Source organism: Poromitra crassiceps (genome assembly GCF_964638095.1).
Source record: "Poromitra crassiceps genome assembly, chromosome: 16".
Lineage (NCBI taxonomy): Eukaryota > Metazoa > Chordata > Actinopteri > Beryciformes > Melamphaidae > Poromitra > Poromitra crassiceps.
Genome location: NC_139645.1, coordinates 23,170,128 through 23,181,421, shown reverse-complemented (window position 1 = coordinate 23,181,421; position 11,294 = coordinate 23,170,128). Strand labels below are relative to the sequence as shown.

The window sequence follows — 11,294 nt, the reverse complement described above, 5'->3', positions numbered from 1 at the left end:
CTTTATACTGTAACTCACTATGGTCATGCTAATAAAGCCTCTTTTAATTGAATTGACTGAGGGAGAGAGAGGGAGAGAGAGATAAGGGAGAGAATGAGGGAGAGAGAGGGGGGGAGAAACTGTGGGAGAGAGAGGGAGAGGAGGAGAGGGAGGGAGAGAGAGGAGAGGGGGGAGAGAGAGGAGAGGGAGAGAGAGGAGAGGGAGAGTGAGGAGAGGGAGAGAGACTGAGGGAGAGAGAGGAGAGGGAGAGAGACTGAGGGAGAGAGAGGAGAGGAGAGGGAGAGAGAGAGTTAACCAATGAACCAGAGACACACCTCATGGGACACAACACCCACAGAAACAGATCCTTAAGAGATCCTTAAAGTCGAGCTGAACCCAAGAATGACTTTTCTTTTCTTTTAGTTCAAATACCTGGGTATGCAGTGCACCTATTTAATAATGTATGCAAAACAAATCACAAAAATCTAATTTCTTTAGTTTTTCACACTTTTTCACATGAAAAGTTCGTTTTTCAAGATTTCATTGATAACTGTAATGTACAGTTTGCTGACGTCACCTAGTACTATCAAATTTCTACCCCATTTCAACCAATCATTTCATGACATGCAGCTGTCAATCAAATCTTCATTTCAGGATAATTTTCTCTTCCAAATAAAGGGGAAAATGGCGTCTAGTGCCTGTCATCTGGCAGAGTTTCTAGCCCATAAACTAACTACTAACTTGAGCAAGTATGCAAACTAAATCAAACGGTAATGTCTAAGAATGCAAAGAAATGTAACTGGCTCATTAAAACACGCATTCCAGGAATATTATTTACATTTATAACGATAATGGCGCGCGCCTCCGAGCCTGACAGCCTCCCTCCATTGCCTCATAAGAAGCAATGGAGGCCCAGAGAACTGAGAGTGTGTAAACAGTGTTCTTCAGGGGAAATAGAAAGTGAGGTCCATTTTCTCCTCTCCTGCCCCCTGCTGTCAGAGAGGTCTTCCTGCAGTAGGTCAGAGCAGCAGTCAGCAGACTGCCCCCTGCTGTCAGAGAGGCCTTCCTGCAGCAGCTCAGAGCAGCAGTCAGCAGACTGCCCCCTGCTGTCAGAGAGGCCTTCCTGCAGCAGCTCAGAGCAGCAGTCAGCAGACTGCCCCCTGCTGTCAGAGAGGCCTTCCTGCAGCAGGTCAGAGCAGCAGTCAGCAGACTGCCCCCTGCTGTCAGAGAGGCCTTCCTGCAGCAGCTCAGAGCAGCAGTCAGCAGACTGCCCCCTGCTGTCAGAGAGGCCTTCCTGCAGCAGCTCAGAGCAGCAGTCAGCAGACTGCCCCCTGCTGTCAGAGAGGCCTTCCTGCAGCAGGTCAGAGCAGCAGACTCGTCATATCAGGGAAAAACGTGATGAACTGATGAAACTGTTTAGGTGAAGAACCACAATTGACAGACTTAGCTGCACAATATGTAGGCTAACACTCTGCCATGACATTAGAGGGAACAACAATGAATGAATATGATCTGTTGACATGTGACTACTGTATGTATTGTAACTGTAATCAATTGTATTTTATTAATGTTATTTTGTTTTATCAATTCTTTATGCTTTGGCAATATTGTACTTGAGACATTCATGCCAATAAAGCAAATTTGAATTTGAGAGACTGAGGGAGAGAGAGGAGAAGAGGGAGGGAGAGAGACTGAGGGAGAGAGACTGAGGGAGAGAGGAGGAGAGGGAGGGAGAGAGACTGAGGGAGAGAGGAGCAGAGGGAGGGAGAGAGACTGAGGGAGAGAGAGGAGAGGGAGAGGAGCAGAGGGAGGGAGAGAGACTGATGGAGAGAGGAGAAGAGGGAGAGGAGCAGAGGGAGAGAGACTGAGGGAGAGAGGAGGAGAGGGAGAGGAGCAGAGGGAGGGAGAGATACTGAGGGAGAGAGGAGGAGAGGGAGAGAGACTGAGGGAGAGAGGAGGAGAGGGAGAGGAGGAGAGGGAGGGAGAGAGACTGAGAGAGAGGAGAAGAGGGAGAGGAGCAGAGGGAGGGAGAGAGACTGAGGGAGAGAGAGAGGTTGAGGAGCAGAGGGAGGGAGAGAGACTGATGGAGAGAGGAGCAGAGGGAGAGGAGCAGAGGGAGGGAGAGAGACTGAGGGAGAGAGGAGCAGAGGGAGAGGAGCAGAGGGAGGGAGAGAGACTGAGGGAGAGAGGAGGAGATGGAGAGGAGCAGAGGGAGGGAGAGAGACTGAGAGAGAGGAGAAGAGGGACAGGAGCAGAGGGAGGGAGAGAGACTGAGGGAGAGAGAGAGGTTGAGGAGCAGAGGGAGGGAGAGCTGAGGGAGAGAGGAGGAGAGGGAGAGGAGCAGAGGGAGGGAGAGAGACTGAGGGAGAGAGGAGGAGAGGGAGAGGAGCAGAGGGAGGGAGAGAGACTGAGGGAGAGAGGAGGAGAGGGAGGGAGAGAGACTGAGGGAGAGAGAGAGGTTGAGGTTGAGGAGCAGAGGGAGGGAGACTCACGGCTCGTACACACCATGAAACGCTCGGCGGCATGCCTCCTGAAAGCCTCTTTGACGCTGCATCTTGATAGGCTGTCTTGCTCTATTTCCGCGTCTGATTGGTCCATTTCAACCTCGCGCCCCCTGCCACAAGAACCGCCCAGCGTTTCGCTGTCGCTGTCGGCTTGTCTCCGAGCGGCTTCACGCTCGCGGGGCGGGACTAGGGCGGGACCTTTCGTTAAGCTACCCAATGACAGCTCTTCCTACACATGTCCTCCCCCCACCCTCCTGTGTACCTCGACCTGAAAACGTTTCTACAGCTCCAAGCTGGAAGCTGGTTTCCACACCCACAAAATGCTGCGACACAGCGGAAAAGCGATTTTGCCATTGTAGGTGTGCAAGAGCCGTGAGGGAGAGAGAGGAGAGCGAGAGGAGCAGAGGGAAGGAGAGAGACTGAGGGAGAGAGGAGGAGAGGGAGAGGAGCAGAGGGAGGGAGAGAGACTGACGGAGAGAAGAGAGGTTGAGGAGCAGAGGGAGGGAGAGAGGAGGAGAGGGAGAGGAGCAGAGGGAGGGAGAGAGACTGAGGGAGAGAGAGAGGTTGAAGAGCAGAGGGAGGGAGAGAGACTGAGGGAGAGAGGAGGAGAGGGAGAGGAGCAGAGGGAGGGAGGGAGACTGAGGGAGAGAGAGGAGAGGGAGAGGAGCAGAGGGAGGGAGAGAGACTGATGGAGAGAGGAGGAGAGGGAGAGGAGCAGAGGGAGGGAGGGAGACTGAGGGAGAGAGAGGAGAGGGAGAGGAGCAGAGGGAGAGCGAGAGACTGAGGGAGAGAGAGGAGAGGGAGAGGAGCAGAGGGAGAGAGAGAGACTGAGGGAGAGAGAGGAGAGGGAGAGGAGCAGAGGGAGAGAGGAGCAGAGGGAGGGAGACTGAGGGAGAGAGAGGAGAGGGAGAGGAGCAGAGGGAGAGAGGAGCAGAGGGAGGGAGACTGAGGGAGAGAGGAGGAGAGGGAGAGAGACTGATGGCTCCTGCACACCAACATGGGTGGTGAGCGATGTACTCGCTATCGCCCTGTCAAGCCCTGCCCGCTGCTACAGCGTGGTTGGCTGACCTTCTGTATTTCCGTCTTCAATTGGTCAATTTCGAAATGGCCCCTCCTTCCCTCCATGCCGTCTGTCGCTCGTCACCTTGCAAAGCATGCTGGGATACCTGGCGTCAGGACATCACAAACGACAAGACGAGAGGAGGGGCCAAAACCAAAATAGACCAATTGAAGACGGAAATACAGCAAGGTAGCCAACCACGCTGTAGCAGCGGGGCAGGACTTTTTTTTATTTTTTTCCCGATTTTTTATCCCATTTTATCCCCCATTAGTGCTCATTTTGATTTCTCAATCCTGGTTGCTGCTCCATCCTCTGCCGATCTGGGGAGAGCCGAGACTGGCTCCATGCTTCCTCCGAGACATGGGCAGTCAGTCAGCCGCTTCTTTTCACCTGACAGAGGAAGCTTCACCGGTAGGACATAGCACGTGGGAGGTTCACGCTATTCCATCCAGTTCCCCTCCCTCTGAACAGGCGCCCTTAACGACCAGAGGAGGAACCACATTAGCAACCAGGATATTGCATGTTTTTGTGAAGGGGGTTCCTATATGAAGGAAACCCCCGGGAGGCACGGGGAGAACATGCAAACTCCACACAGAAAGGCCCTTTTGCCGACCCCACGCGGGCGGTGGGCACTCGAGGACATGCGGACGGGCACGCATTCCTTCAGCGTTCACCTCGTCCCCAGGTGGGAATTGAACCCACGACCTTCGAGCTGTGAGGCGATAGTGCTTACCACTGCACCACCGTACCTCCAGCGGGGCAGGACTTGACAGGGCGAGTGCGAGTACATGAGAGTTGATCGTGTTTGGTGAGAAGGGGTCTGAGGGAGAGAGAGGTTGAGGAGGAGAGAGAGAGGGAGAGAGAGAGGGAGAGACTGAGGGAGAGGAGGAGAGGGAGAGAGAGAGACTGAGGGAGAGGAGGAGAGGAAGGGAGAGGGAGAGACTGAGGGAGGAGGAGAGGGAGAGAGAGGAGGGAGAGGAGGAGAGGAAGGGAGAGAGACTGAGGGGGGGAGAGAGAGGAGGAGAGAGAGGCAGAGAGACTGAGGGAGAGAGAGGAAGAGGAGTAGAGAGAGGAGGGAGAGAGGGGAGAGACTGAGGGAGAGATAGAGAGAGAGGGAGAGGAGGAGAGGGAGGGAGAGGAGAGGGAGAGGAGGAGAGGGAGAGAGAGAGACTGAGGGAGAGGAGGAGAGGGAGGGAGAGGGAGAGACTGAGGGAGGAGGAGAGGGAGAGAGAGGAGGGAGAGGAGGAGAGGAAGGGAGAGAGACTGAGGGGGGGAGAGAGAGGAGGAGAGAGAGGCAGAGAGACTGAGGGAGAGAGAGGAAGAGGAGTAGAGAGAGGAGGGAGAGAGGGGAGAGACTGAGGGAGAGATAGAGAGAGAGGGAGAGGAGGAGAGGGAGGGAGAGGAGAGGGAGAGAGAGAGAGAGAGGGGGGGAGAGAGTGAGGGAGAGAGAGAGAGGGAGAGAGAGTGAGGAGAGAGACTGAGGGAGAGGAGGAGAGGGAGAGAGAGAGACTGAGGGAGAGGAGGAGAGGGAGGAGGAGAGGGAGAGAGAGGAGGGAGAGGAGGAGAGGAAGGGAGAGAGACTGAGGGGGGGAGAGAGAGGAGGAGAGAGAGGCAGAGAGACTGAGGGAGAGAGAGGAAGAGGAGTAGAGAGAGGAGGGAGAGAGGGGAGAGACTGAGGGAGAGATAGAGAGAGAGGGAGAGGAGGAGAGGGAGGGAGAGGAGAGGGAGAGAGAGAGAGAGAGGGGGAGAGAGGAGAGGAAGGGAGAGAGACTGAGGGAAAGAGGAGAGGGATAGAGACTGAGGTAAGGGAGAGCAAGGGAGAGAGAGAGGGAGAGGAGAAGAGGGAGGGAGAGGAGAGGGAGAGAGAGAGAGAGAGAGAGAGGGAGAGACTGAGGGAGAGAGAGAGAGGGAGAGAGACTGAGGGAGGGAGAGGGAGAGGAGGAGAGTGAGGAGAGAGACTGAGGGAGAGAGAGAGGGAGAGAGAGGAGAGGGAGAGAGAGGGGGAGAGACTGAGGGAAAGAGAGAGGGAGAGAGTCTCTCTCCCTCTCTCTCTCCCTCAGAGGGAGGGAGAGGGAGAGGAGGAGAGGGAGGAGAGAGACTGAGGGAGAGAGAGAGGGATAGACTGAGGGAGGGAGAGAGAGGGAGAGGAGGAGAGAGAGGGTGAGAGACTGAGGGAGAGAGAGAGAGAGAGAGGAGGAGAGGGAGAGAGAGGGGGGAGACTGAGGGAGGGAGAGAGAGGGAGAGGAGGAGAGAGAGGGTGAGAGACTGAGGGAGAGAAAGAGAGAGAGGGAGAGGAGAGCGATAGATAAATGAGGGAGAGGCTGAGGGAGAGAGAGGGACAGAGACTGAGGGAGGGAGAGAGAGAGGGAGAGGAGGAGAGGGGGGATAGAGAGGAGAGGGAGAGACTGAGGGAGAGACTGAGGGAGAGGAGAGAGAGAGAGATACTGAGGGAGAGAGAGAGGGAGACATTGTGCGAGCACCAATAGGGCAGGCGAGGCCACACAGCAGCAGAGCTGCAGGCGAGGCCACACAGCAGCAGAGCTGCAGGCGAGGCCACACAGCAGCAGAGCTGCAGGCGAGGCCACACAGCAGCAGAGCTGCAGGCGAGGCCACACAGCAGCCGAGCTGCAGGCGAGGCCACACAGCAGCCGAGCTGCAGGCGAGGCCACACAGCAGCAGAGCTGCAGGCGAGGCCACACAGCAGCCGAGCTGCAGGCGAGGCCACACAGCAGCAGAGCTGCAGGCGAGGCCACACAGCAGCAGAGCTGTGAATGTGAGCTGCAGGAATCGGTTCCTAGTTTGTTTAAATGTCACTTATCAAAGCATCTGATTTGATGCAGAACAAACAATCAAGTCAACAGCTGCTGATGTGGACAAAGCAAGCTTACCTACAAGCCCAAATCACAAGCTGCTAACTTAGACAAGACATCATAAAGACAACATGCTAAACTAAACACCAGACATCAAACATCACGATGCATCTATGTGACTTTTAGGTGAAGAAACAGTAGCCCCGTTTACATGGATTGTTTTCCTCAATCTGATTGAAATCAGTCAGATTATAGGAATCTGATTTGATCTGTATACATGAACGCTAAATAAAGCGATCCACGTTCAATCCGCGTATACATGGCCTCAGCTGAAACCGATTACAGACATGTGCAAACGGTCTCTCCCACTACCTGCAGAGAAGAAGAGGTGCACTTCCGTCTACCACTTTTCCTGTTTACCTCTGGAAAAATGGATCTAGTGCTGCACGATTTGGGGGAAAGGTGCGATTAGCGATTATGGTGGACAATATTGTGATTTGTGATTGCGATATAATAAACAAATGGTATCTAGGGATGTGCCGGCATGAGTTTTTGACGGTATGATAACCTTGGACAAAAATACCACAGTTTCACGTAGCCTATCACAGAATAAAATACATGAAATATATTACCATTTAAAATATAAATAAATAAAACAATTTGAAATAAAATTATCTTTAAAAAAACAAACATTTTGAGACATTTGCCTGTCCCAAACATGTAAAAAAGAAACACTAGAAAAATAGAAACTGCACTGTGTTACAGCACATAGAAGATGGCTCAGACTGCAAAGTTAGTTACAGTTAATACAATATTACATCTCGTTTTTTTTTTTGTAGCGACAGATGGCCTTAAACGCCACACTCACGTGACGCTTCTTGAGAGAGAGACGAGGTAACGTGCATCTGCAGACTTTATCGAGGGACCATGAAGGCATCATGTGACAGACTACCGTAAATTCCGGACTATAAGCCGCGGCTTTTTTCCCGGCTTATATAACGGTGCGTCTTATCTATGGATTTTTTCAGAAAAAAAAAAAAAAATACAAATAAAATCTCTCTTTTTTAGCACTCTTTCTAACTATAAATCCACTTCTGTTTTAATTTCCTCTCTTGCCCTCTTTTCACCACACCGCGGACACTGTGTGCACTGTAAAAATAAACAACGGTGGTGTTGTGTTATGTTGTTTTGTTGAAATGTTACGGTAATACGGTAAATGGGAGCTTCCTCAAACAGCCATCTCTTTCCCGACAATCCCCTCTGTGCGTGACCACTTACATATGGTAATTACGGTAAGCAAACGGCCACTCGACCAACAACTCCCTCCCCCGACTACCAGGAGAAAATCACAAACTTCGGCGAATTCACACAAAGGAAGATCAAGGAATATTCACAACAAGACGAGCAGTAGAAGCAACACTCTCACTTACCATGGGGAAGGTACGCAGAAATTCACACGACGCAGCTTTCAAGTTGAAAGCAGTCAATCTCGCATTAAAAGAGGGAAACAGAGCAGCCGCGCGTAACCTGGGCATCGATGAGTCAATGGTGAGGCGTTGGACGGTGCAGCAGGAGGAACTGTCTCAGTGCAAGAAGACCAAAAAGTCCTTCAGAGGTCATAAAAGCAGATGGCCCGAACTTGAAGATTCGATTGAAAATTGGGTGTTGACCCAGAGAGCAGACGGCCGAGGCGTTTCCACGGTGCAGATCCGACTGAAGGCCAAAACAGTCGCCACCGAAATGAAAATTGAACATTTCATAGGTGGCCCATCTTGGTGCTTCCGATTCATGAGACGAAAGGGACTGTCCGTCCGGGGGAGAACTACTGAACAACTCCCTCCCGACTACCAGGAGAAAATCACAAACTTCGGCGAATTCACACAAAGGAAGATCACGGAATATTATAGGAGTGTGAAAACATCCACAATCACCAACGGGTTCCAAAACGCTGGACTGCTGCGGGATGAAGAGGATGACGCCGCCACAGCTGGCGCTGAGGGCCGTCAGAGGCTTCAGAGGCTGTTCGATGCCGACAGTGATGAAGAGGAGTTCGTTGGTTTTGAGTGACAATGAAGGAGAGAGGAGAGTGGTTGACGAAGCCACCCTGAACCTGTTCGTTTCCGACACTGAAGATGAGGACTTTGGTGGTTTCAGTACGCAGGAAGAAGAGGAAGACGAGGATTAGTGACTTGACTTCTCTGGTTACAGGTTTGCTGCACATATAGCCTATTGTTGTGTGATTTTGTCTGGGGATTAGTGACCTGACTTTTGTTTTGTTTTGTTGAAATGTTAATAAATGGGAGCTTCCCCAAACAGCCATCTCTTTCCCGACATTCCTCTCTGTGCACGAACCCTTTCATATGGTAATTAAACATCAAAACACCCGCGGCTTATAGACCGGTGCGGCTTATATAAGAAAAAAATAGTCAATTTTGGTCCCGCGGCTTATATACCGGTGCGCCTTATAGTCCGGAATTTACGGTAGTTAGCGTTAGAAACCTGGAGGTGCTGCTGCAAACAGCTGTGACAGTGTTTTCTCTGCTATCAACCTTGTTAATCTCGCTATATTCTTCAGCACAGCGGGTCATTACCCACTGTGCACTTAATCGTGCAGTAGTTCTGCATAAGCACCTGCAGCTCTCTCCTTATTTTACTGACGTTCTCGCTAATCACACGGCTGTTTACATGCGTTTCTGAACGGCTAGCTAGTTATTAGCATAGCTAGCTCTCGGTAAGATGTTATGTTTGTGAACCTTGCTGCGCATAACATTACTTATTTGCGGGAGTGCATGGGAGAAGTCTCCCGCTACGCTGGTGTTGATGCCCAGTGTGATGGCAGAGAAACGTGTGTTTGCTGCGTCGCGTGTAACGTTAGTTTAGAGGAGGCACACACTCAAAAAGACATGAACAAATAATAATAATCGCACACTTTTGCAGTTATGTAATCGCACGTGCTGTCATTTGCGGCTCTACGGTCTCAGCAGTTAATCATCCTCCAGAGATATTTGGCCAGGAGAAGAAGAAGAATGTACCGCTCTCAGGGTTTCTATTAAGAAGTTTGTCTCAACCACCGTCCAGTTCTTCTGCACTAGAGAGCGCATGCGCAGAATGAATAATCCACTCTATCAACAGAATCCACTCTATTCAGCCGTTTATATGCAGCATCAAGCTGATTATCAATCGGCGTAGACTACCTGTTTCAATACGATCGAAAATGTAAAACGATCCGGGTGAATCGGGTCGGCTAAGGTGTTTATATGAGACATTTTGAATCCGACTGACCTATCGATCCCATTATAAGTAGGATTTTTGGACCCATGTAAACGGGGCTAGTGTCACTTACAGATGATGTCATCATGTATAAACTATGAAGAAGATGATGTCATCATGTATAAACTATGAGGAAGAGGATGTCATCATGTATAAACTATGAAGAAGAGGATGACATCATGTATAAACTATGAAGATGATGTCATCATGTATAAACTATGAAGAAGATGATGTCATCATGGATAAACTATGAAGAAGATGATGACATCATGTATAAACTATGAAGAAGATGATGTCATCATGTATAAACTATGAAGAAGATGATGTCATCATGTATAAACTATGAAGAAGATGATGACATCATGTATAAACTATGAAGAAGATGATGTCATCATGTATAAACTATGAAGAAGATGATGTCATCATGTATAAACTATGAAGAAGATGATGTCATCATGTATAAACTATGAAGAAGAGGATGGATGACATCAGTGACTAGTTTACATGCACACAATATTCCACTATTATTGGGAAAATGACAATATTCTGAATTTGAGAAGGGTCATGTAAACAGCATATTCCAGTTGCATTTTCCGAATTTGCCCTTTCTCCGAATTTAGCATTTTCTGATTAAGACATCTGGGTTATTCCAGTATTATTTGGGTTTTCGGAGGATTCTTTGATCATGTATACAGCGCATTCAGAATATGCGTCTCAATCAGGGTTTTTACCGCAGTTTGTGACGCATGTTGCCTGTTTGTGGTCAACTGATGTGTGCTAGAAAGTCTAGAACAGGTGATATAATCATAATAATCCATCATCTCTGGCATGCAAAAAGAAAAGCCCACATTTCTGATCGGGAGATGAGAAACATCGATTTAAAGAGAGAGAGAGAGTAGCCTATAGTGCCCAGTGCCCACGGAAGTCCACAATGCTTGCGAGTGGGGATGGGTACCGAACTCGGTACTTTTCAGGCACCGACCGAAATATGTCGGTACTGCCCCGTACCAGTTCACATAAAAACGAACGGTACCTAATTTCGGTACTTGAACGCATCTGAGTAATAGAAAGAGAGTGGGTAAAATAGAAATTCCGACGGAACCTTAAGGCAACACGCGAGAGCGCGTTACGTCAGTACGTCACTCTACCTGAAAGGTCCTGAAAGCAAAACAGGGCCAGCCGAAAGCGGTCCAAAAATGTGGCTACACTTTACCAAGATAGACTCAGACAACAACACTGGTTGCAACATTTGTGATGTGAATTGCAAAGCTGACTAGGGAAACACCTCAAACTTGAGGAAGCATGGTCAAACACAAGATGTATTTAGCTAAATGCTGAAGACTGTAACGTGTTAGATAGCCTGAGTGAATGAAGCAGACACCGCACCGCAGCTAACGTTAGCAGCACCTCCTCAGCTCGTCAGCTGTAACGTTAGCTGAAGTCTTGCAGGATGATGATGACGGAACTTGAGAGAGGCATCGACTTCTACAACATCAGGTAACGTTATTTAATTTGCTAGCATTAGCTGGATAAGTTGTTTCACTGCCGTTGTGGTTGTTAGATAACGGGGCTTTTCACTGTCTTGGCTGAGTTAGCTTTATAGCTTAGCGTTGTTAACGTTCTATAATAATTATCATCAGCTCGTATCACCGACTGTGAGACGTGTTATTT

The 11,294-nt window shown here is 49.9% G+C and overlaps 1 protein-coding gene across 1 annotated transcript in view; it reads right to left on the bottom strand.

Annotated features, from left to right (window-relative positions):
• LOC310791528 (uncharacterized protein) overlaps nt 1-11,294 on the bottom strand; it is a 220,712-nt gene that overhangs the window by 2,314 nt on the left and 207,104 nt on the right.